Source organism: Triturus cristatus, chromosome 3_1 (genome assembly GCF_964204655.1).
Source record: "Triturus cristatus chromosome 3_1, aTriCri1.1, whole genome shotgun sequence".
In the NCBI taxonomy this organism is placed as follows: domain Eukaryota; kingdom Metazoa; phylum Chordata; class Amphibia; order Caudata; family Salamandridae; genus Triturus; species Triturus cristatus.
Genome location: NC_140583.1, coordinates 295,083,974 through 295,108,969, shown reverse-complemented (window position 1 = coordinate 295,108,969; position 24,996 = coordinate 295,083,974).

Sequence of the window (24,996 nt, the reverse complement as noted above, 5' to 3'; positions counted from 1 at the left end):
AATATATTTCTTTTTACCTGATATATTGTCGGTTATTGGGAAATAAATGCTACTGTACACTTCAATGCACATTGTCAAAAACATTTGCATCCAGCAGTTCCTCAAGAGATTGATGGCATACTGCAGTTTTTGGAGCTCTATTTTTTAAAGAAACAAAACAAAATACAGTAGTCTATACTTATAAAACGAAATGAAATACAGTATGTTTTATTAAACAAATTAAAAAACAGTTGTGTAGTTAAGTAGAATGTCGACAAAGCCGTTTCACAAAAAAAGGTGCATTTGAAAAAACAAACAAACATCAACAATTATTTCATGCACTAAATGGCTTTATTTACACTCTACATTGCTTAAAAACGTCTGTAACTTTAATGCAAATTAATGTGAATTTAAATATCACGAATTTTCTTGTCCATAAAATAAGTAGCAACTGTGCATGCCCACTGCATATGTGTCGGTCATTTTTTGTTCTACATGGATAAATTATTTTCCACTACTAAGAGGCCATTTCCCAGCTCTCGAACAGTTTTGGGGGAGCCAAGGTACACATTTTGTAGATAAGAGCAGTTGCAGCCAATGTGGAGCTAGACTCCTGGTGCCTCACTGTACCACCGAGCTCATTTGAATCTCCCAGTTTCCCGAATCTTGCTGATTCACTTCCTGTTTACCTGTGCCACTTGCCAAATAAGACTTACCTGTATTTCCACGTTTTGCTCAGACTAAACTTAGAGACGCAATTTACCATGCCACACGTTTACTGTAAAATATAAATTTCAGCAGTGAGCTTAAGAAATGTCCCCCAGCTTATTAGGGCTTTTAGATTGCACCCAGAGGCTGGTCTTCCTGCTATTCACAGGTGCATGGCGGTGGTGGTAGCATGTTGTGTACTTGCCCCTTTCTCCATCCCACAGTTTCACTGAAACACAGTGGGTATGATTACACACAAGACCCAGTGTGCTTCTGAAGCAGTTTCCTCAACTTTTCTTTTGCTAGATAAGTTTTTGTTTGCTTCCTAGAGCGATTGGTTTGAGACTCAATAACACATTACCAATAAAGGAAGTCAGTTGCTGCTGGCACTGATCGGGGGTGGCGGGGCGGGGGAGGGAGGGTGACGGTCGGGATGGGGGGGTGACCTGGGGGTGTAGAAAAGAAAAAAAAACACTTGCCTCTTCGGCCGGCCAAGTCTCTCCACGCTTCCCTTCTGACGAGCCTGGAATGGAAGCAGGAAGCACACGGGCTTCCTCTAGCCAATCGCAACGCTGCTATTAGCAGCGTCGTGATTGATCTGAGTGCTGTGGTTCGGCATTGAGATGGGGACAGAGAGCATGGGCATGTTCATCAAGCAGGCTGTAATACAGCCTGTGTGGAGAACATGCAAAGCGCGCATGACAGTTTGGCCCCCTGAAACAGGCAGCCAAACCGCCTTTCGCACTTAAGTGCTCACCACTCCTCCCCCTGTGAGATGAGTAGCCTAGGCCGCCCTGCCCCGCATAGCAGTGGGGCGATGCTCCTCTGCCTTAGCGGAGGAGCCGCCACTGAAGGAAGTGCGATTCACTCTGTTCTGTGGTTGGTGGCTACCTGCTGGAACGATAGCGGAACGACTCACATCCATTATTGCAGATTTATTGCTTTATACGAGTGTCAATGGCTATCTAGATATTTGCTCATAATCCCCACTCCCTACCCACAATCTGTATGGAGTTTAATTCTTTCCCTTTCTTAAAAATCCAGTTTGCTGAATTTATTTCATTTTCATTTGAAGCTCGTCCATGTTTTTTACCTGAAAGACCCGTCTTTTCATTGCTGTAAATATTGGAAGCTGGTTTTTATGTTGCAGCAGGCTAAATACAGCAGACTGCTGTTTCCCAGAAGATAAAAAGAAGTTGGCGGACAAAAGAATTTTTATAATTCACCCCAAGCGCCAACTCAACCCTGGGATTCTACAGCTTTTGTTACACTCCCTTTCATAGCTACTCATTTTGTCCATATGTGCAAGAGAACAGGTTGAGGCAGCCCAGCTAAGATTCAAGCTTTGGAATCTTTTTATTAAATGCAGTTCGTCGCCGCAGGCACGCTACCTACTGAGCAGTGTTTCTGGTAACCGAACTTGTGTGTTGAAAACCACGCACACATCACTAAAGATGGCACTGACCCACTATGTTTCTTTGAATGGGGTGCACAGACAGTTCTGCAGCAAGATCTTTTGCTATTATCTGCATTTTTCATGGGTCACTACATATATGCCGCAGGCTCCTGGAGTGTTAGGGGAATGAGATGGAAAGTGTAATCAAAGCCAGAGAGGAGGTGAACTATATGGGGTCGATAAGACGCTGGCCCTGCAAAAGGCTCTCAAACTAGGCTAAACCTTTTTGTTAAACTTTAAGAGAATCTCAATCACTCCCATTTTATTACAGGGTGGGTAGGAGACATGATCACAGCGCCAATCAAACACTGTCCAGTAGTCTGTTTGCACAGCACTTCTCCCTTTCTCCCGATCTGCGGGAGGCGACATGATCACAAAAACAATTACACTAAACATAAAAAGCTGTGAGGTGCGGGAGGCGTTGCTGAGGGATGCACTGGAACATTAAGTGAAGTACATGCAGCGCCATGTCCCAGCTGGCGGCGAAGAGAGGGCAGAAAGAAAAAGTAGTCCACTCACACAAAACGTATGGCCCATTGTGAAAAGTTCCATGTAGCAGGGGCAGTTGCCAGGGCACTAATAATCTATTTATCTTTCAGAAGTTAAATCATAAACTTTGCGCCCATCAGCCCACTGCACATGCCTGCCAGTCTATAACTTCATAGAATCTGTCCCTTGTTGAGGTGCGCCAGTCCTTCTGTCGAAGAAGCCCAAGGCCTTATATCAAGGGGGGAGGGTGCTGCTCGCCAGGCTGCTACATATAATTTTATATATTGGTTCCCACTTAGCCTCGAACAGTAATGGAATGTCATCCATATTGTTAGTTAATGGTTCAAGTGCAAGAATAGTCCTGAGTCTGTGATACAAATGAGTAAGCGGTGGTGTATCTCTTTTTTTCCTGCTGTAAGCTATGGTCAGCTTTTCCGCACCTAGGCACTGCAATACCATATGCCAGTCATTTTAAGACATTCTTTCAAGGTTACTGTGATTTAGGCCTAGTAACATAACTTCTGGGGAAAGGAGGGAGCAGGTAAACCAATATATCCTTCACTGAGCCCGCTAACTCCTCCCAAAGGGTTAAACCCTTGGGTAATGCCACCAAATGTGCAGCACGTCCCCAAAGGCACTGCAACTCCTCCAGAATTTAAGGTTTGCTTTTGGGAACATTTGATGTAAGCACAGAGGGGTGTATTGCCAGCTATACCATAACTTATAATATTTTTTTCTGCCCATTACTGACATAGATGAACAGTGAATATATCATCCTCTACTACTTTTTTTGTGAGATTTGCTTACCCAAAGCTCATTCCCAGTCCTTGTTGTGTTTCATTGTCGGAGGGGCAATTTGCTCAACAGCAAATATATGGGTCATTTAGTACCCACTAATTTGGAAAAAAGCAACTGTGGTTTTATCTTGAGTATCAGCAGAGCAGATGGTATGGTTAGTAACCTAATGACTATGTTGTGCGTAGTGTAGTAGTTAATTTTCAGATTTCAGATAGATGTATATTTCCTTTGCATTGTGTGAATGTTTTGGGCATGGAGGAGCTGAACATGTCTGATATCATCCTACATTCCAATCTCGCCAGTTCTGAAATGCATGGCCCACCACAGCAGAAGTAAAATCACAATTATAATGAACGGGAATATAAGGTGAGGGAAATTATACTAAGCTTCTGGATTTAACAAAAGTGTCTCAACCACTCAATGTTGTGCTTACATGAGTGCTCAAAAAGGTATTTAGTGGCCTATGTTTTTTTTCAAGCCAAACTAAGATGTCGATTTAAATGAGGCCAGTCGGCCCCTCCTCTGCCGGGGCCATGGAGTAAATTATTCAGTTTGTCGGCCCGGCTGACATTTCAAGCAATTACAAGAATCGCCGTCAAGGCGGTTCCTGCCAGTGCATTGTAACTTTGCCAGATGGCTCCATAGGCAAAGTTACAATTTAATTTTTTTTTAATGAAAATCCCTAAGCTTGATTTTCTTTATGAAAATAAAAAAACACATTGAGCACTTTTCAGTGGCCCTTACTGCGGGTTTCTCCTGGCGCTGACGGGCATTGAAAAACAGCTATAAGTTCACACATCTAAATTAGGTGGTAGTCAATTCTCCAACGTCCCTTACTCCATCGGGCCATCAGAGAGTTTGAACCAGAGACAGAGTAGTTTAAATCAGATGGACGGACTATAGTCTTGGCAGGGAGTGAACTCTGTCCCTGTTGCAAGTGAGTTGCCTCTCTGCTAAGATCTAAATCAAGCCCTTATTCCTACAAAGGTCTGCGAGCTAAGGCATTGTCCATGTATATCCAGTACTTTTCAGACTCCACCATGGACCGCTCCCCCGCTACCTTCAACTGAGCTGCTGTGCAGTTAAGAGGGATATTAGTTAGAGTCAACACCCCTGCTTCCTTACCCTTCATTGAACGTTTCTATGGGATTCTAGGTGCTTTACCACTTTACCCAAACCCCAACAGTTGGTGATGTATCTATTTCAAGAAACCCCTGCCCACCCACACCAGAGGACCTGACACTTATACAGAAGCCTTAGGAGAACATTCATATTATTAGTTTTAAAGCGGGTTCGGTAAATGCCATCCATGAAATAATCAAATTTCTTGAGGACTCCAGGTCCCATCTCATAGTGGTCAGTAATGGGGGTAATTAGCATAGAATAATTCTCTGGGACTTCTGGGGATCGTTACGCCAAGGTATTTGATGGAATTCTTAGCTCAGTGGAAGGGAAATGTACTGTCAAGCGCAGCTGCTTTTGCATCTGATGAGGTTAGGTTCAATGCCTCGGACTTTTCATAATTAATTTTCCATCAATTCAAAGATTTAAATAAGGGCCATGACCACGGGTAAAGAGGAATGTGGAGGTCGAAAAGTTAACAGCCATGGTCTGAAAATAGGAAGATTTTATATTCCTGGCAGCCTAAATCCAACAGGTCAGGGGCTCTGTACATGGGGCAAGCAAATGAGGAGAGAGTGGGCACCCTTGCCTAGTGCCCCTTTATAACTTAAAAGCTTGTGAAGTGCGGCCACTGCGAGCTACCCTGGAGGATGGAGCCCCATAATTAGAAAAGATCATATTCAGGAAAAGCAGTCCAATTCCCATCTGCTGAAGGACGAGGCACAGAAAGGACCAATCCACCTGGTCTAAAGCCTTCTCTGCATCTAATGACAGTAAGATTGCAGGGATCTTCATAAACTAGGTCTTGCCGACCAGGTGGATGGCAGCCCTAATATTATCATGAGTCTTCCACCCCTTCACAAACCCATTTTGGATTGGATGAATCAGGGAGGAGAGAATCTCATTGGGGCGAGTAGCCAAGATTTTAATACAGAGCAACGTTTCTCAAACTGTGGGTGTGACACACTGGTGATTCTCCAGCGATTTGTGGTGTCTCTAAAAAGCCATTAAATAAAAATGCCTTTGCATTTTGTATTTATCTTGTCACATTTGCTGTGCTTCAAAGACAGAGGTCAAATGTCAGGCTATGTCGCCAGACTAATTGACCCTTATTCTTTTAAAAAATGGAATTTGTGTTTATTTTTATTTTTCTGCCTGCAAAGTTTTTAAAGTGAACTATTTGACAATCATAGTAGGATACAGTAAGTGTGAACTGAAATACTGTAGGATGTCATTTTTCATATCTCACAACAAAATGTAAATACCTGTAAATGAATAATACATATATTCTGAATATATCAGCAGTTAGTAAAGCAAAAATTAGGCACGTTTTTGTATTTCTGAAGTGTGATAGGATCAAATCAAGACACTTTTACTCAGTGATGCACAAATGATAAATATTCACTGAACCCCGATTTCCACACATTATCATTTGTGTGCTATGTGGTTTTATCAGTAAAACTGTATGTCTGTGCAAATTTAGTGGCCATTTCAATGGAACATGTGTTGTCTGTAAATGACAGTGCGCTACAGCACGATGCTTTAGTAATATATTTGTGACATAGTGCTCCAAAATGCACCACCAGCTGCATGCTACACCCTTACCTTTCTCCTGATGAATACATTTGCTATACTTTGTGTGAAGCTAGGGTTTTACACAATCACTAAAACTTCAGTGATGTAACAATGATGTAAGCACCCGACTGTGAAAATTGTTTCAGCACCACTGGTGCAAAGGTGCTGAACAATGTCCCTATGTTCAATTTCCAAACAAACCTTTGCAAATATTCCCAAGCAAGACTCCGGGTGAAAGTTCTAGGATTTTTTGTTGCTGTGTTTTTTACTTCACAATACCATTCTAATAGGGAATAGGGTATGACTTTCACACAAGCTGAGAAATATGGATGTGGCCTAACGACCAGAGCTGCCGACTTTGGCTCTGGGAAACTAGGTTTGAGTCTTGGTATTAGCTCTGGGTAGATCACTTAATCTCCTGTACTTAAAATAACATGAATCTGAACTTGTGTAATGTAATCTGATGCTCATGTAAAGCACTCCACTGCCCATGGGCAGCATTCACGCTACTAAAAACTGCAGTGTGTGTGTGTGTTTATATATATAGTACAAAGAACACCACGGGCCTCGTTATAACACAAAAATGGATATTGGGCTTTACCCCATACTCTACTGAAGAAGGGGTTCTTCAAATTTGCTAAAATGACTTGTATCAACACCAAGATTTTTCAGAAGCCGTGTGATTTTAGTGAACAGATGCCACAGGCCAGAACCCAGCTCTGAAAAATGTGCCAGCTCCAGTGCAGTTCACCATCTGCCATTATTATTGGATATCAATATCTTGGCCACTGTCCTTTAAAGACATATTGAAGGGTGTGGTCAAGATTGTGACATTTACAAACAATTGCTGTTTGAGCGGAACATTAACACTTGTACAGAGTATATGATTTTGGTGATTCATAGCATTTTGAAAGCATGTCTACTATTACATAAAAAAATTGTCCCCGCCTCATGTCCATTAAAGCTAGGTGAGTTGTGAAAGTCGTACTCAAAACTGGGTTGTAGATCGAAAGCGTTGCAGTAGCGCGGCAGAGCTTTGTATCAATGTCAAAAGTGCTATGGGGCGCTAAGAGCCACATGATCAGGCATTCTTGCCTGGTTAGGGAAGGACTGAGATAATTGCCTCCACCTTGCAAGTTGAACAGGGATGTCAACTTGGATGGAAGTTTGTTTCAAAATATTTTATAACACTGAACGTGAACAAGTCTGAGTCTGGAGCTTTTTTGAATTTTAATGGTTTAATTGCCCCCTTTACCTCTTCCAGGGTATGGGGAGTTCTAGCGCCTCCCTTTGAATATCAGTAATTCAGGGGTATCAGAAATCGTTTAAATACTTTGACTGCTGCATCTCAGAGCAAGCCTCTCTGCAGTAAAAGTTGGAGTAAAAGCGATGATATTTGCCAAGTTTCCCTGCATCCTCACCAACTTTTGCCATTAGATCCCTTTAATATATTCCCTTTCCTATTGGATCCTCAGCATTCTACCCAATTGTGTGCCCACCCTTCATCCACCATGACATAGGCTGTTTTCTTCAGGTGTAAGAGGGTGAGTTCAGCCTTGTAAGTGTAATGCATGTGTAGCTGGGCCAAAGCTGCAATCAACGTGTGCGTAATCTGAAGCATGGGGTCCTGAGCCTTCACCTTGTTCTAAATTCTAAATGTCCTATTCGAATTTCTGTCCCACTTATTTATGAAGGCATTACCTGTGAGCCACGTCTGCTATAAGATGGCCTCTGATCACCACGTAAACGGCATCCCATCCACCTTTGACTGATTATTCTAGTGTTACTGGGTCTCTTAGCATGGGTGTAGCCTCCAAGTACAGCATTGTTCTCTGACTACTTATTCCAATCGTATATTGGCTGGGATGTGATCGGAAACAGCAATCACTCCAATATCTGTGGAGTGAACTCCAGCTAACAGCATAGTGCTAATCAATGCATATTCAATGCAGGAATGCATCCGATGACAGTGCGACTAGTATGCGTAAGCTATATATGTGCAATGTAGCTGTCTCCACACGTCTCGCAGGCCCAACTGAGACAAGGTATGCTTTCACCTCCTTGAGAAAGCACTAGTATATCTCAACCGCCCCACCTCCCTGTCCTTCTGGGGTCCCACACCTCATTAAAGTCCCAAGTGAGGATAACTTCCCTACTCCTGCCAAAACAGACAGGAATGTAAAAAAACAAGTGTTCTGGGTGGTGTTAAGGATGTTTTTCAAGGCCAGCATAATCGGGTGGCCCTGCAGAGTCCCAATGAAAATTTGGTATTGACCCACCTTGTCTACCTTGTTTTCAGTGATCATGAAGGGAAAGTTCTGTTTAAAAAGTAAGGCTAGCCCACATAAGCATGGAAAACAGTGGGGTATGCTCTATGTCTGCTTAACTATAAGGCTTTTCCAAATTGCTCCTCTTTTATTTGGGGCATTCAAGCCCTTGGCAATCAAGAAGACGATAATTGCCAGTTAGGGTTAATAAGAGAAAGGGTTATAGGCTTAAGTGTAGGCAGATTGCTAGCAGGTACAATAAATAACAGCGTCAGCTCCCCAGTCACATCACAACAAACCTATAAGTGACTAACTAATAACAACAAAGAATGTGCATTCCCCCACAATAACTGAACCATGGGTCCAAAGGGTGCCCCTGCTGCCGCAGTTTGGGGAGTAAGGGACCCAGTCCCCCCCAGGCCATCAGATGGGGCAGCTCATGCTTTGAGCTAGACGACAGAGGGGGCAAACTGGATAAGACCCTGGACTAAGCCCGACCAAGAATTCTTACTGTGTATGTAGTTTATCTTGTCAATTTCTACCAGCTCATGCCACCACTGATGGTGACATCATGAAAGGTTGCTGCACATGGTAAAGGAAGAACCAGATGTAAGGAAATGAAGGGAATAAGGAGAGATAACATGCACAGTCAGAAAGTCTTCCCAATGACAGTCTGTTCTGCGGGCTGGAACACGGCTCGGTTTAGAGACGGTCTTGCTCACCGGAGCATCGCTAAGCCACAATGCAACCCCTCAGACATCTCCATCCATTCACATCAGATTTCCTCAATGGTAGACTGGCCTCACCTCTTTGTATCTCAGCCCCCTTCAGTCAAAGGGCACTGGGACGCCCAAAGAGCAAATAGCTTGATATCTCTCTGATACAAGGTGAAACTTTCCTTCTGGTTCAAATGAGAGTCCAAAAGGATATGACCATTGGTGGGCAAATAGCTTGACATCTCTCTGATACATAATGGAACCTTCCTTCTATTACAAATGTGATGCCAAAAGGATATGTCCGTTGGTACGTGACACCATCTTCTCTCAATGTTTGGGTGATCGGCTTGAAGTCTGCCCTACATGAAGGTGGTGCCTGGGAAACATCCTGATAGTTGAACATGTTTGTTCTTGGAAGCATGTGTTGCTAAGCTTGCTGACTTTTCTCAAGACTGCTTCCTTCTCAAAGTAGTAGTGGTACTTAACCAGGACATCTCCCAGTCTCTGCTGTCGAGTTGGTCTCTTACGGTGAGTCAGCCGCGTTCGATACGATTAATCACATTGTACTTATGCAACGGCTGGAGGCAGTAGGAGTTGGAGACCGGCCATACCCTTCTCACCTCCTTCCTCACCACCAGAGAAGAGAGGGTGTGCTGGGACACCCTAGAATCAGGCAAATTCTATCTCCCTGGGGGAGTGCCACAAGGGTCAGCACTCTCTCCAACGCTGTTCAACATTTATGTGACCCCATTGGCCAAATTAGTCAGGGACCACGGTTTCTCGCTAGTATTGTATGCTGATGATACTCAAATTATGATCTCCATTTCATCAATGGCAGACTTGGTAGCGGACAGATTCCATAGCTGTCTTGGCCGCATCATGAAATGGATGCATAAGAACTACTTACAATTAAACACGGACAAGACCGAGGTCATGGAATTTAGAAATGGTCTTCCTATCTGGGCCCAATTATGGCGGCCAGCAGTGGCAGGAGTCTGTCCTGTCCCTGGTACCAAAGTGAAAAATCTTGGTTCTATATGTGATGTTCAGTTCAATTTCTCAGGGCAGATCAATCAGCTGACATCAGCCTCTTATTTTCTTTGAAAAATGCTCCATAAAATCCTACCTTTTCTACCCATGGAACTGAGGAGAACGGTTATGGTGGCTCTTATTCTCTCCCGTTTAGGCTATTGTAACACCTTGTACCTAGGCATTGACAAACACCAGCTTTTGAAACTTCAATCCCTACAGAATGCGGCTGCACGTACCCTGCTTAACATTCCAAAATATAGTCACATTTCTGGTGCCATCAGAAATCTGCACTGGCTTCCAGTTAAGCAGCTAACTGAGTTTAAGGTGCTGTGCCTGGTTCATAAAGGCCTCTAAGGGGGGTGGGAGGGTCTGACGATTACCATAAATGATTCCAATGGCATGGCCCCCCGCAGTATGGTAAGATCTGCCAATAAAGCCCTGGTCCACGTCCCTAGAGTCAAGAAGGCCAGATGGGGAGGCAGATGTCTCTCTTTCTTGGCATCCAAGCTCTGGAATAAACTTCCACTCAATATTAAGCTTTTATAGTCCAGATTCTAGTTTAGTAGCCAGGTTAAAACCTGGCTTTTCCCTACCCAATAGCGATCAAGCCCCTCCTGACTTCTAGACCGTTCTTGCTTTCTCCAGCGCCAAGACACCTCGGCATTTGTGTGCTTTATAAGCCCTTACTTACTTAAAGGAGATGAGGAACAGTTGTTTCCGGGATCTCTTACACGGATTACAAAATCGCACTGCATGCAAGCAGGAACTGTTAGCTACTTAAAAGTGCGTCTGTAATACGGCACACACACAGAGGCAAAGGGATTCCCTCATTTGCATGGGGCACGCCCCCATGCAAACGAGGGAACGCCCCTTTGAGATAGTGCTGACGCTTTATGTGATCCAGCGCTATTGGTATTACAGAAGAAGCATTACAATCATCTGCGCTCCCCTCTGTAATACCAAAGAGCCCCAGGGGCAAAGCTGGCGCACGTTGCGCCTCCAGGGAACTCTCTATAATACAGCCCCTGATGGTAAACGTGTGCTTTACAAGTGTCCTATAACATATCATAACAAATGTATCTGTTTAGTGGCAATAAGAGGTATACACTTCCTGATTTCATCACACACTTCATTCACTGATTTAAAGTGTTTGGAAAATCAGGAGGCAGGATTAAACCACCTCTGTTTGTCTCACGCAGAGAGTGTTCCTTTCATGCGACTAACATGGAGGAGCCTAAAAGAAGAAGCCATGAGCTGTATGGCACAATTTGCTAGTAGGGAAACATACAATTATTTAGTCAGTTGCAATCTTAATTTTGGGTGACCAGTTTGTTGAAAGCAAGAACTGGGACATTCTACCGACATAGAAGTAAGTCTATAATAATAGTAAATGTGACTATAGGACAGTGTCCTCCTCTGTCCCCGAGCTAGGATCATCATTGATGAAACGGGTACGCAGACAGAGTGTGTCGACAGAAAGGGCAAGTATAGCCATTTATGAGTCCTCTACCAGATAGTGACAAGACTAGGAGGGAACATTATTAGTGCTTTCTTTAGGGATCTGTATCTTGATGAATGCAATTGACTCTTCCGGGTGGCAATCTTGGGCAGAAACATGTTGATAGAGCAGACAGGGTAATGGTGTTGTTACTTTCCCATATACCCATTCTACTAATTTAATTTTAATCCTGCCAAATGGGATCCACAATAAAAGTTTCCGATACCCACTTAGACAGTTTTAGAATTTTAATCTTAGCATTGGGGATCCCTATCTATAGATTTTTTTTTTCTATATTCCATTTTTTCTTTGCGCTCCTCCCTGGACGTTGGTCTGCATCAGGGAGTAGCAGCGGCCCTATGATGAAGCATGCCACTCATTGAGTGGGTGTGGGCAGTGTTTACAACCCTTTGGGATTCCCAAATTGGTTCTTCACCTCTAGAGGTTACTCTAACACTCTGATTGCTTGCCTCCTTCTCAGGGTTTGCTGATTGCTTGTGTTTTCCTCTTTCCTGTTATTTTTTAACCAATGTGGGATCGTGTGCCCCACTTCCTAGTGGATAATATAATCTTGAATTCATTACCCCCGAGTACATATCCTTCTCATAGAGGGAGCACTATAATAAGAGCCATCTTTGATGAAGTCTGAAGTAACACGAAAGCTATAAACCATGTTTTATCCACGTGACATTTATACTAATAGCGTTACCAACTGGACAACATGAACCAAGGGCAATAAAGGTAACTGTTCTGTTCAGCTCCATATTAAATCTCCATATACAGCATAAAAACATTGCAAAGACCAAGTGAAGACTGGGTTAGGGTTGTTAACCTTGGCAAGGGGAACGACTGATATGGTGGTGCCCACTGACCTCAACTGCTCCGTGCGGACTCTTACTTCTTGCTTTTATCCATGCCTGATTTGAAGGACATATTACAAACGAAAGTATTTTTTTTTATTTAAATGACATTTGTCAAAAAACATGCTACATGCTGTGTGGCATGTTACATGTCAAGCTCAGCTGTTACCCATCTCTGAATGAAGTTGAGAGAATGGAGCAGTTACTTTCGGTAAACAGATGCTGCCTTTGGAGCGTTCTGTAAAAAGTTATCACAAAGAGTGTCAGGGTCAGGGTTAGATCTATGAGCAGCATTACAATGGAAGCGCTCTAGCTGACCTGACCCCCTCCTCAAAACCGGGACATGTATTCCACTTGGAGAACACTGGCACCGGGACCGACGCCCAAAACCGGGGCTGTCCTGTCAAATCCGGGAACCCTGATCACCCTATCAAAATTGCACGCATTATTATGGAAAGTCGTAGTTGGGGACTTCGCCTTAAACACGCTAGCGCACTTTATTGAGAACCACCCCGCCACCCTCTGGGCGCTACGTGTAGCTTTAAGTTAAAAAATGCAATAAATAACTAAACACTAGGCTAAACGCTGCACCGCCTTCTTCTCTCCCCTTCCCTGTTATTTATCCTCTCCTCACTCTTATTGCTTTTCCCACTCTTTGTTTTGCCTGCGTGTTCTTGTCCCAGGCTCTCGGCTGAAGCCTTTGATGTGGGCGCAGGTCTGACCCGACTCCACAGGGAGCCCTTTTGTGCGCCTCTGTTTTCTGATCTCTTCCCAGCAGTACCGCCCGCAGAAGGGGAGCGCTGCTCCCTGGCAGGGGTGAGGGAAAGTTCACCCGCACCGCACGGATGCTTTCTCTGCTTCCGCATTCGGACAGTTCGTCCGCCTTTACCGCCTCTATGGTGCGTTCCCCATCTGTCGCATCACCACGTGGCCACTCTAGCCGCCTCTCCATCGCACGGCCTGTGTCTCCTGCATTCACTTAACCAGAAACACACGTCTTTTATCACACCCTCTGCTTCGCCTTACAGCCCCTTTCCCTGGGCGAAGCTCAAATTGAACCGTTACATGAAATATAGCTGTTCTTTAGTAGATACATCTGCTACCGTATGGATTTATGGGTTTAAGTATTAAACTGGAATGTTGACCAAGGTTCTCTGTTGATTATTCCATCTTTGTTTCTTGCATTCTATATCATGCAATGATGCGAGAACCTCAGGCAAAATGACATTTTGTCTTTCGAATGCTCCCTTTCCCCTTGCAGCAATGTCCTTTTAGATCATTCCTTCGTTCCATTCTGGTGTTCTCTTTTGGCCTTTTGAGATTGCTCCAGAAGACAGGCGCCTTCACTGGCTTTAATGTGGCACTAGCCCTGCTCTGCCCACTCCTCTCTGGCTCTCACAATCTTTTGACTGCCAATGTCTATCCTGTATTTTATTTCTAGCCACTCTTCGATCACTCCCTCACACAATCCCATTCTTGATGACTTTCTGAACTGGGATCAAAAAACGTTCTTTGGCCAAAACGTAATAACAGCCCCACGTACAAAAAGCAGGCGCCAAACTTTACCCACCAAGAAAACGGGGGCACAACATAGACCACAATTTGCATAGTATTGCACATTCTCTCAAATATTGTCACTAAAAGCTACAGATTTTACACATAGTTCTTAAAGTGAACAAATAGCTGACTCCAGTGCTTCAAGGCCTGCCATAGTATTGGTGGAGCAAGGTTTCACATCTAAAGAAACTTGCTCGTATGCAATCTTCTCGAATAACCTGTAATACTATAACCAATCTGTGAGTACTAATTTTGCACCACATTTTACATAATCGTATCTAGGGGAAGCTTGCCTATGTGCTGTCTTAATAAGTAACTCGAGTGTCCTAAAAATGGACGCAAAAACGTGGAAAATCTTCTGCGCATGTGTCTACCACATCACGTGGTGTGACATTCTTCTGTCGCTTGGAGGGCAATCTTTGCAGCTGCGCAAAAGCTTCTAATATGGCTGCTTCAAAGTAACATACTAATGCGCATGCCGAGCTGAAACTAACCCATGCAAGTTCTTCTAAGTTATTAATGCAAAAGAGTTATTAAGTAAATGGGGTTAGAGTAGAAGTAAGTGGTATTCAGTGAATTCATTTAAGGTTGTATTCTAACGTGTGCTTCTTTGACTTTATTAATAGTGGCCATTTGGGCTTGGAGGGGGACTGCGTCTCTGGTTCCATGTGACTTACACATGCGCAGAATACCTACTTGCTCTGAACAAGTGAACTCAAAATTGAATGACTGCCAAGCTCAAGCCCAGCAAGGACATGAGAACCCAACTTTTGACCCTACAAGAGGAAAAGAGATGCAACAATGTAAATTAAACTACCGACCCACATATGAAATATCTGTGGGAATAAAGCTTGTGGGTATTAAAATTAAGGGGCGGGGGATCAGACAATAGACTAAAGAAAAAGTATTGCACTTGGTATGGTGTGATGTCCTCACCCCACTACTTGGCCCAATCAAATTGCGGGTGAACATGGAATTGAAAAATTTGGGGGTGGGTCATACACTTGAATTTGGTATAGCAGAGGTAAGTTCTAGATAGTTAGACACACTTGATGCTGAGATGCTGATTCTATGCTGAGATGCTGCCCAATTTTGCTGCAATCTGACTGAAGAATCCTACACTAGGGAAAATTCGCAGAACAACCGAGGAAAAGGGCCGGACGAGCCCAAGCCGGAGAGAGTAGCATCAGAGAGGGATGTAACGCTGGCGTTGCACTAGAAGAGGTCACCTTTCCCTCTCCCGAACCTGACCTGAGTCCTTGACTCTTTGATGTCGGGGTCCTCACACCATTCTAGCAATAGCTATACCCTATCTGATGGTTACTGACAAACAGAATAGTACTAACACACACACAGAAGTTGCAAACCTTAAAGGAGATAGAGTAGACTTAGAAACACCAGATGAGCTAGTTTTACACCACACTGTAGATAAGAACGAAACTGATTTACATGTATTTGCAAATCGCTTAGTACATTATGTAGAAACTATGGAAGTTAGCGATTGCTATGTTTGCATTAAATTACCAAGCTCAGTAGCTGAAGGAGTAATTTATCATCATTTACCTATGGTATTTCATGTAGTGTACTAGCTGGTTTATTCTATAGAACTGGAAAGCTGCAGTATTATTATTCAAATGTAGATGTAATATTTTCAGAAGTTCCCATTCGAAAGAGCATGAACCCTGTCCTTAGTACTAGAGACTCACAATTCATGGGTGAACAATTCCTAACAATGAAGACAATAGATATAGCTGATGCACATAAACGCAACTTAACATATAAATTGCACGAAGAAGAAAATATATTTTTGAATTTAGTAGAAAATAGGAGACAGGATTTCCAAAGAAGAGCCTCTGAACCGAAACCTCAGATACCTAAATGGGCTGAAAAGGAAGATCTTTTAGTAACTGGCAAGACTCATGCTGCTATGTCTCTGGACTTGGAAAAGAAAGGGAAAATCTGTCTCCATAGACTTAAAACAGAATATAACAACGTATTTATTGGTTCCAGTGAATGTGAACACAACTTCTTAGTAATTGGGGGTTGGGGACTAAAAGGAGGAACTGATCCAGTATTTCCTGGAATTTATTATATTTGTGGTAACAAAGCCTATTTTAGATTGCCTGATCACTGGTATGGGAGTTGCTATTTTGGAATAGTATTCCCTAAAATCTATCATGTTAAAAGAATCACTGGAAGCAATAACGACAATAGTGGACTAACACGATATAAAAGAGCTAGTTTTTCAGAAATAGTAGGTGATATATTTGGTGCATTGATACCTTCAGTGGGGGTCCTTCTAAATTCTCGGAAAATTTGTCAATTGTCAACAGTAGTTGATCGGTTATCTACTGACACTGCTGGAGGATTTCTGCTGATCAATACAGAATTTGTTGCTGTCAGACCTATGGTTTTGCAAAATCGACTTGCACTTGATATCTTATTAGCAAAAGAGGGTGGAGTCTGTAAAATGTTGAAAGCACAACATTGTTGCACATATATACCTGATAAAAGTGTAGAAATTGAAAGATATATTAAAAAATTTACACATTTGGAAGAAGAACTGAAACCACTGGAGGTTGACAGTGTATGGAAGAAAATAACAAATAGTTTTTCCACCATTAGCAGTTGGATTTCTAACATAGGTAAAGGTATTTTAGATCAAATATTATTGCCGATCATGGGCATAACTTTGCTAGTTCTGATGATAATGTGTTGTCGCAAATGTAGTGAGTAAAGAAAAAGGTAAGAAGTGAATGAGAAAGGTAGGAAAAGAAAAATAGAAGAAATACGACTTGAAGAATTGAAGGGAAATATTTACAAAAGAATGAAAGGATCACAATTTAAGAAAAATAAGGGAAAGAATAAAAGATTTGAAGACATCAAAATGGTAGAATGCTAAAGTTGGCATCTGATTAAAATAGAAAATAGTGATGGCATAAAATATCATCAGAGAGGGGATTGATGGAGCAAGGTTTCACATCTAAAGAAACTTCCTCGTATGCAATCCTCTCGAATAACCTGTAATACTATAACCAATCTGTCCGTGAGTACCAATTTTGCACCACATTTTACATAAACGTATCTAGGGGAAGCTTGTCTATGTGCTGTCTTAATAAGTAACTCGAGTCTCCTAAAAATAGCCGCAAAAACGCGGGAAATCTTCTGCGCATGCGTCTACCACATCACGTGGTGTGATGCTCTTCTGTCGCTTGGGGGGAAATCTTTGCAGCTGCGCAATAGCTTCTAAAGAATGCTGCGATTCCATGGACCGATCTTTCAAACCTTCGACCCATTTCCCTCTTACCCTTTCTCGGCAAGATGACAGAGAGACATGTTAACATTCATCTGTCTAAATACATTGAGGAAACGGAGGGCCTAGACTTTTCCCAATCTGGATTCAGGCCCAATCACAGCACTGAATCTGCTCTCCTCTCAGTGACTAACAACATCAAAATGTCACTGGATGGAGGCAATTCAATGATTCTAGTGCTGTTAGATCTATCCGCAGCCTTCGACACTGTGTCTCATGAGATACTCCTTGATCGTCTAAGGGAAAGAGGTATAGAGGGTGTGGCTCTCTCCTGGCTGGAAAGCTTTCTTTCAGAACGCCAACAAGAGGTGAGATTGGGCTCCCACCATTCTATCTCTAGGGAGCTCACCAAGGGAGTGCCACAGGGCTCATGTCTAAGCCCCACACTGTTTAATGTGTATGTAGCCCCCCTGGCAGATATCGTAAGATCTTATGGATTCACGCCTGTTTCATATGCTGACGACACTCAGCTTATGTTCCCCTTCAAAAACCTGACGCCCGCAATCCAAAAATCTTTTGCGGACGGAATGAGGGCAATATCCCACTGGATGGCCGACAATCGCCTCCAGTGTAATGTGGGGAAGACAGAGGTTATGCTGTTTGGAGATGCTACACTCCTGTGGTCTCCGGACTGGTGGCCTCTTGATTTAGGACCTACTCCTACTCCTAAACAGACTGTTAAAAATCTTGGTGTGCGTCTTGATAAATCTCTTCTGTTTAAAGAGCACACTAATCAAGTAGCAGGCTTATGCTTTCAGACCATTGGGATGCTCCGCCGAGTCTTCCCATTTCTATCAGACTCCTATAGGAAGACCCTTGTCCAAGCCTTGATAATCAGCAGACTCGACTATTGTAATGGCTTGCTGGTCGCGGCTAATGAGGAACAACTTCAAAGACTACAGGTAGTCCAAAACACGGCTGCGAGACTAGTTCTCAACGCCCAGCCAAGATCTCCGTCAATCCCCCTTTTGGCAAAACTTCACTGGCTACCAATCATACAGCGGGTAAAATTTAAAATCTGCTGTATTATTCATAGTTGTTTATTCTGCCATGGACCAAAATACCTAAAAGAACTTTTCAAACCTTACACGCCTAGTCGAACCCTGCGTTCTAGCAGTCAGCAACAACTTATAGTTCCCAGGATAAAAAAAGTCAGGCAGGGAGGACGTGCCCTGTCCTACAAAGGACCAATTATTTGGAACTCACTGCCCCCTGCTCTTAAAAACATCACTAACCTTTCTAATTTTAAAAAATCCCTGAAAACGTTTCTATTCGCCGGCTGTTAGGCTCTTGTTATGTATTCTTCCAGCATAAGATAATGACCTGTGCTCTTTGGTAACCATAAGCGCGGAGATACCCCTTCGGGGGTTGAGTTCCTGCGCTATAAAAGAACATAAATAATAATAATAATAAATATGGCCGCTTCAAAGTAACATACTAATGCACATGCCGAGCTGAATCTAACCCATGCAAGTTCTATTAAGTTATTAATGCAAAAGAGTTACTAAGTAAATGGGGTTAGAGTAGAAGTAAGTGGTATACAGTGAATTCATTGAAGGTTGTATTCTAACGTGTGCTTCTTTGACTTTATTAATAGTTCCCATTTAGGCCTTGGACGGGGACCGCGTCTCTGGTTCCATGTGACTTCTACACATGCGCAGAATACCTACTTGCTCTGAACAAGTGAACTGAAAATTAAATGACTGCCAAGCTCAAGCCCAGCAAGGACATGAGAACCCAACTTTTGACACTACGAGAGGAAAAGAGATGCAACAATGTAAATTAGACTACCGATCCACATATGAAATATCTGTGGGAATAAAGCTTGTGGGTATTAAAATTAAGGGGCGGGGGATTAGACAATAGACTAAAGAAAAAGTATTGCACTTGGTATGGTGTGATGTCCTCACCCCACTACTTGGCCCAATCAAATTGCGGGTGAACATGGAATTGAAACATTTGGGGGTGGATCATACACTTGAATTTGGTATAACAGAGGTAAGTTCTAGATAGTTAGACACAGTTGATGCTGAGATGCTGATGCTATGCTGAGATGCTGCCCGATTTTGCTGCAATCTGACTGAAGAATCCTACACTAGGGAAAATTTGCGTAACAACCGAGGAGGCACATCAAGGAAGGTGTCCGGACGTGCCCGAGCCTGAGAGAGTAGCACCAGAGAGGGGTGTAACGCTGGCGTTGCACTAGAAGAGGTCACCTTTCCTTCTCCCGAACCTGTCCTGAGTCCTTGACTCTTTGATGTCGGGGTCCTCACACCATTCTAGGTAAATTTATCTGTAGGGTAAATGCTCCCTACTTGCTCTCTGTTCATTCTCTCATCAGGTGCTGTCATTGCATGAATTTATTAATGCAAACTGAATTATAAGCTAACTGTACTATATTCCTGATGGAGATTTCTGGTATATTCATGTGTATTTTGATTTGACTCACAAAATTATTAATTCAGATAAACTTTTAAAACTCCCCCTGAGTCTGAGGTTCTTTGAGTTAAAGTTAAATGCATTATTGTCTTTCCTCCCTATTCTAATCCACTACTAGATCTTATCGAACGTACATTTACTCAGGAGACAGGAAAGGTAAGAATACTGGTGTAAAGGTTTCCTAGGGTAAAATAAAATTGATGACTAGTGGATATTTGCCAGCTCCTTGTGTGTATGAAATGTATATGGGCCCAAATGTGTGTTGTGTGTATGAATGTATGGAGCTGGTAAACTCCGCTGCATTAGTATTCAGGAGTAATATTCTTCTGTAGTACAATAGTTTTTTCTTGCTGTCTCTCAAATGTTACATTCTCGATCTCTTTCGGTTCATCCTTTCTTACTGCCCTTTCCTCAGCGTCTTTTCTTACAGCCTTTCATTCTTGGACTCTGCTTTTTCTTACTTCCCCTACAGTCTCACTCATCTTAGTCACTTTACCCCCCTTCCCTCACTTCTCTCTTTATATGGGATGTATCATATATAGGGCAACTGGAACTATGTGGCAGGGGAGGACCAAATAATGTGACAGGGAAAGACCAAATTATGGGCAAGAAAAGCCAAATTATGCGGCATAATTCGAACATTTATGTTCGGTATTACTTCATTATTTTGTTAGTTTTACACATGGTAAAACTGTCTGGGCAAAGATTTAACTTCATTAGTACCAGTTTAACAACCAAATGCAGAAGTAAGCAACTGAATGATGACCAGTCAACCTTTGTGAAGGGCCAGGCGGGAACACATGACCCCATGTTTTAGTAGCCTTTGATCCGTTTGAGATAGAAACAATTTATTTTTGGTTAAAATCTGCAGATTATGGAGCAGACGATGGATTACACGGAAAATCCATAACTATACAGAAACACTAGAGCTGCAGAATTGCAGAATTTCAGTAGAATTTATCATATTATACTGCAGAAGTAATATATGGAAACATACAGCTGACAAGGCACTGAAATGCTCCAATTCACACTACCTTCCCATTGTGAGTGTATTATTGTTAGGGAGGTTGCTTGTGGTTTGTCTTATATGGAGGTATGTGGTAAAGTTTTTGAGGTTTGGATACATGCTCCAAACATGGTGTGTAGAATGGCCCTGCAGTTCTCATCTTATGTACAATATGAGATATCAGTGTCTGACCCTCATCAGGTTTGACTACTCTATCTTGTCACCAGTAGCTTCTCTCTTCCTGTTACTTCTGTTCACGTCAGCTACTTCCTTCCTCCCTTGGGTAATGAACCCATGATACATGGGAATTACACCGAACAGGCTTTTACAAGGTAATACATTTGCTCTGCCCTTCTTTCAAGAAGGAAAAAAAACAGGCCCAATGCCAGAAGTAGCAAACTCGTCAACTTCTGTCACCAGTGTCTGTGATTAGGGTCACTTTCCTCATGACTGGTTGTCAGAACCCCTTTAAAAGGACCACGCGGAAAGCAGGCATTACTGGGCCCAGCCGTGGGGGTTGAGGCCTTTCTCTCCTGACGTTCCAGGGGCCAGCATACTAAGGTATCTGAGCAACTGGGTCAAATACCCCTTCAACACCTTACTTTCAGCAGTAGCCTGGGTCAAGCAGTCCAAGGATTCTCTGGGAGGAGGTAGGTGTAGGCTGACCACAGGCTCACAACTCGAAATACATTCAGCAACCCCGATAAATGATTGTTCAGTCAAATACTTGCTATTATAAAAAGAGAGGTATTTATTTACAATCACAAAGTACAATACAGCACACCACAAACAATCAGTCTTGTTAAGGCAGGAACGCTAGCATTAACCGGGGCAGCTCTCCAGTCCCACTCCACTGCTAAGAATTGTGGTTATTGTGTGGTGACTTCCAAGCTAGGCTTCACTAGTGAGTTCAAGTCTTAGAAGTTCTACGACGGCTTTGCAAAGTCACAGCGTACCTGCGCTGGTGCGCTTTGATCAAAGCAAGTTCTCCCAGGACCCAACGTTTCGGTAATCAGTCTTACTTGCTCTCATTGGAGTTGTAGTTTGGAGTCCCCAATCATGCTCCTTCTGCCAGGCAGTGATCAGAATTCGCGACGATCCTCTGGTTATGAAATCAGTAGGACTCCCCCATGGTTCGGTGGCAGGTCTGGGTGCTCCTAGACTCAGGGAGTTAAATTGTTGCTCTTTTGTTCTTGGGTCACATCCCGCTGCTTCTTCATGGGTGCACACTGGTACAGGTTGACAACCCAGTCAATTCACAATGGCCCCCTTCTGGCACATGGGAGCCATATCAGCACATACAGGGTGATCCCTCCTTCCAGACTACAGCATTACCTCCAGCGACGGCCCTCTTCTCGATATAGCGATGCAACTGGGCGACGGCTCTCTTTCTTCAACATGGCGCCCACTTGGAAGGGGAGGTATATTTTCCTCACAATGACAGGCAGCCCGATGGGTACAATGGTCCAGATAGACCGAATCCCGCGCTCTGCTCCCAGGATCTTCTCTGCAAGATCCACTCTGTACCTCTGTCCTTCTCCTCACAAGGTCGACTTGTTTGGGTCAGGCAGAAGCTGGTGCTCCAGGCCAGTGTTTTTGATTCTCCTGAGTGATGTCCCCACACCCAGCAAACCAGCTCGTGCCTCTCCACACATATGTACACCTTCAGTTTGACAATTTGGGAGTCTGTAGCTCCCCTTTTAGAATCCTTTTCTTGACACAGATGTGACTCAGTGTTTCTGTCTTTGTAGTTCAGGGGTTGTCCACCTTAAAGTGCTAAATTCTTTGTCTTGCACTTCCTCTATGGAGTAGTCTATCACAGCAGGAGTGTCCCCAAATCTGACAGCCCCAAACACTGGACATGTTAATGACTAAAGGATCACTCCTGGATGTCAGCCTCAGTGATTTTTGTTTCAAAGGGTTACAAAAGCCCCCCAGCCCTACTCTTTATTATTCTCTTACCAACCCCATAGCCACCATGAGATGGGCCCAGGGCGCTTTGACAAGTAGACAGTCTTTAAAATCAAAGATCTCCTTTTAAAGTGCAGGGAAGAGCCTTGCACTTCCTTTCGGCAGTGTGCATTAAACCCAGCTCTCAGGAATGCAGTCACAAATCTGTTTGGTGTGCTTCTCTTCTTCCAGCAAACCTTGGGGTTTCCAATATGGGACCCACCCGCCCTCATGCACTGTACCCCTCACAGTCAGTCATGCATCCCTGGCATTGCACGCAAACATGTGTGTCATCCTTTATGTACTGCGCCTTTTCTTGTAAAACACATACATACCAGTGCGGCGTACTGTACCGGACGAACTGCCCCATGTACACTTCATCATAGCAACAATAGTTCTCATTGGCATAATTAATCATCATTTACGAATAATCAGCAATAATTAAGACAACAGTTAATGTAAACAACTTTTAAAGAAACCAACACTCCAATTAATAAATGTGTAATATTTTATAAAACAATTGTCATAAATCAAACTCACCCATTCAGAGCATTGTGTCCCAAGTGTACAGAACACCTTTGTACTGTAGCACACTGGCCCAAGTACAACCCAGCATGGTGCGTTCAAATAGGCATGCACTGTCTACCTGTACTGTAGCACACTCTGCCTCAAACACATGCCAGCGGAGTGTACTTGAACAGGTCTGCACTGACTCCCCACATTTAGTCTGATGTAGGCCAAGGTTGAGCTGAACACACAGCCGCAGAATTTCCTACCAGTGGCTCAGTAGTCTTCAGCCCCTGGCACAGGTCAGTAGGCCTGGCCACATCACTTGATCTCAGCCTTACGAAAATGGTATACTGCTACCACCACGCGTGTGCTACTTAGCTCCTGTAAGGGCAGTAACCCTCTACCATTTTGAGGGTATCATTTGGTGTGCCCCTCTATTCTAACCAGACCACAATACGTGAGACAGGCCTAGGTCATAGCACACACAAATGATTCTTGTTCCCCCATGACCAGAAATTAATTACCAAGGATCCAGATGTCGCAACAGCTCTGACACTCAAGGAATGGATACCCGTCCATCACCATGCGAGGGACATTTCCATCCCAACATGAATTGATATTTGTATTGAGCGGGTAGCTCCATTGCAAGAGCGATGGTTTAATGAATTTTCCAATCAATCAATCAATCAATCAATCAATCAGAGCATTTGTAGAGCGCACTACTCACCCGTGAGGGTCTCAAGGTGCTAAGGGGGGGTGGGAGGGTGGGTGGTGCTACTGCTCGAACAGCTAGGTCTTGAGAAGTCTCCTGAAGGTCAGCAGGTCCTGGGTCTGTCGCCGGTGGATGGGGAGGGTGTTATTATTATTATTATTAACACTTATAGAGCGCAACAGCTACCTCCACCGGAGGTGTCCCGGCGCTAGAATCTATCCAGATCTTGTCTTGGCGGCGAGGTGGGAGAATGATCTGCCACCGGCGGTCATTCGGTGGATGCGTGGGGCAAGGGCGAGGTCAGCGGAGCGAAGCTGGCGGTTTAGGGTGTAGAAGGTGAGTCCTTTGTTGAGGTATGCTGGTCCGGCATTGTGGAGTGCTTTGTGAGTGTGGGTGAGGAGCTTGAAGGTGATCCTCTTGTTGACGGGGAGCCAGCGCAGATCTCTTAGGTGGGCAGTGATGTGGCTGTGGCAGGGGATGTCGAGGATGAGGCGTGCGGAGGTGTTCTGTATGCCTTGAAGTCTTCTGTAGTTTGGCCATGGTTCCTGCGTAGAGGGCGTTGCCGTAGTCCAGCCTGCTACGACTTTCAGGTTCATTTGATGTTGGAAATGACAGTTTGGGGAAGGACAAGTGGTACAGCTTCCCAAAAGTTAATTAATTTTGCCTAGGCAACTGTTTACAAGGTCATCCAACAACTGTGGGTTTGTGTCCAGACTCATACCAGGGTAAAACTTACTTTGGCTGTTAGGGAGCCAATTTTAGAAAATTGTCTCGACTGGGTTTCGGCCATCGTTGCAAGATCCCATATCTTTCCACTGAGCAGAAGTGTAACCTCCTCTTAAAGAAAGAGGACTAAAGAAACAAGTATTGGAAATGGGAATCAGTCTTGCATACCTTTACATACAAGCAAAACTAATTCAATCAATCAATCAATCAATCAAAGCATTTGTATAGCGCGCTACTCACCTGTAGGGTCTCAAGGCGCTGGGGGAGGGGGTCCGCTACTGCT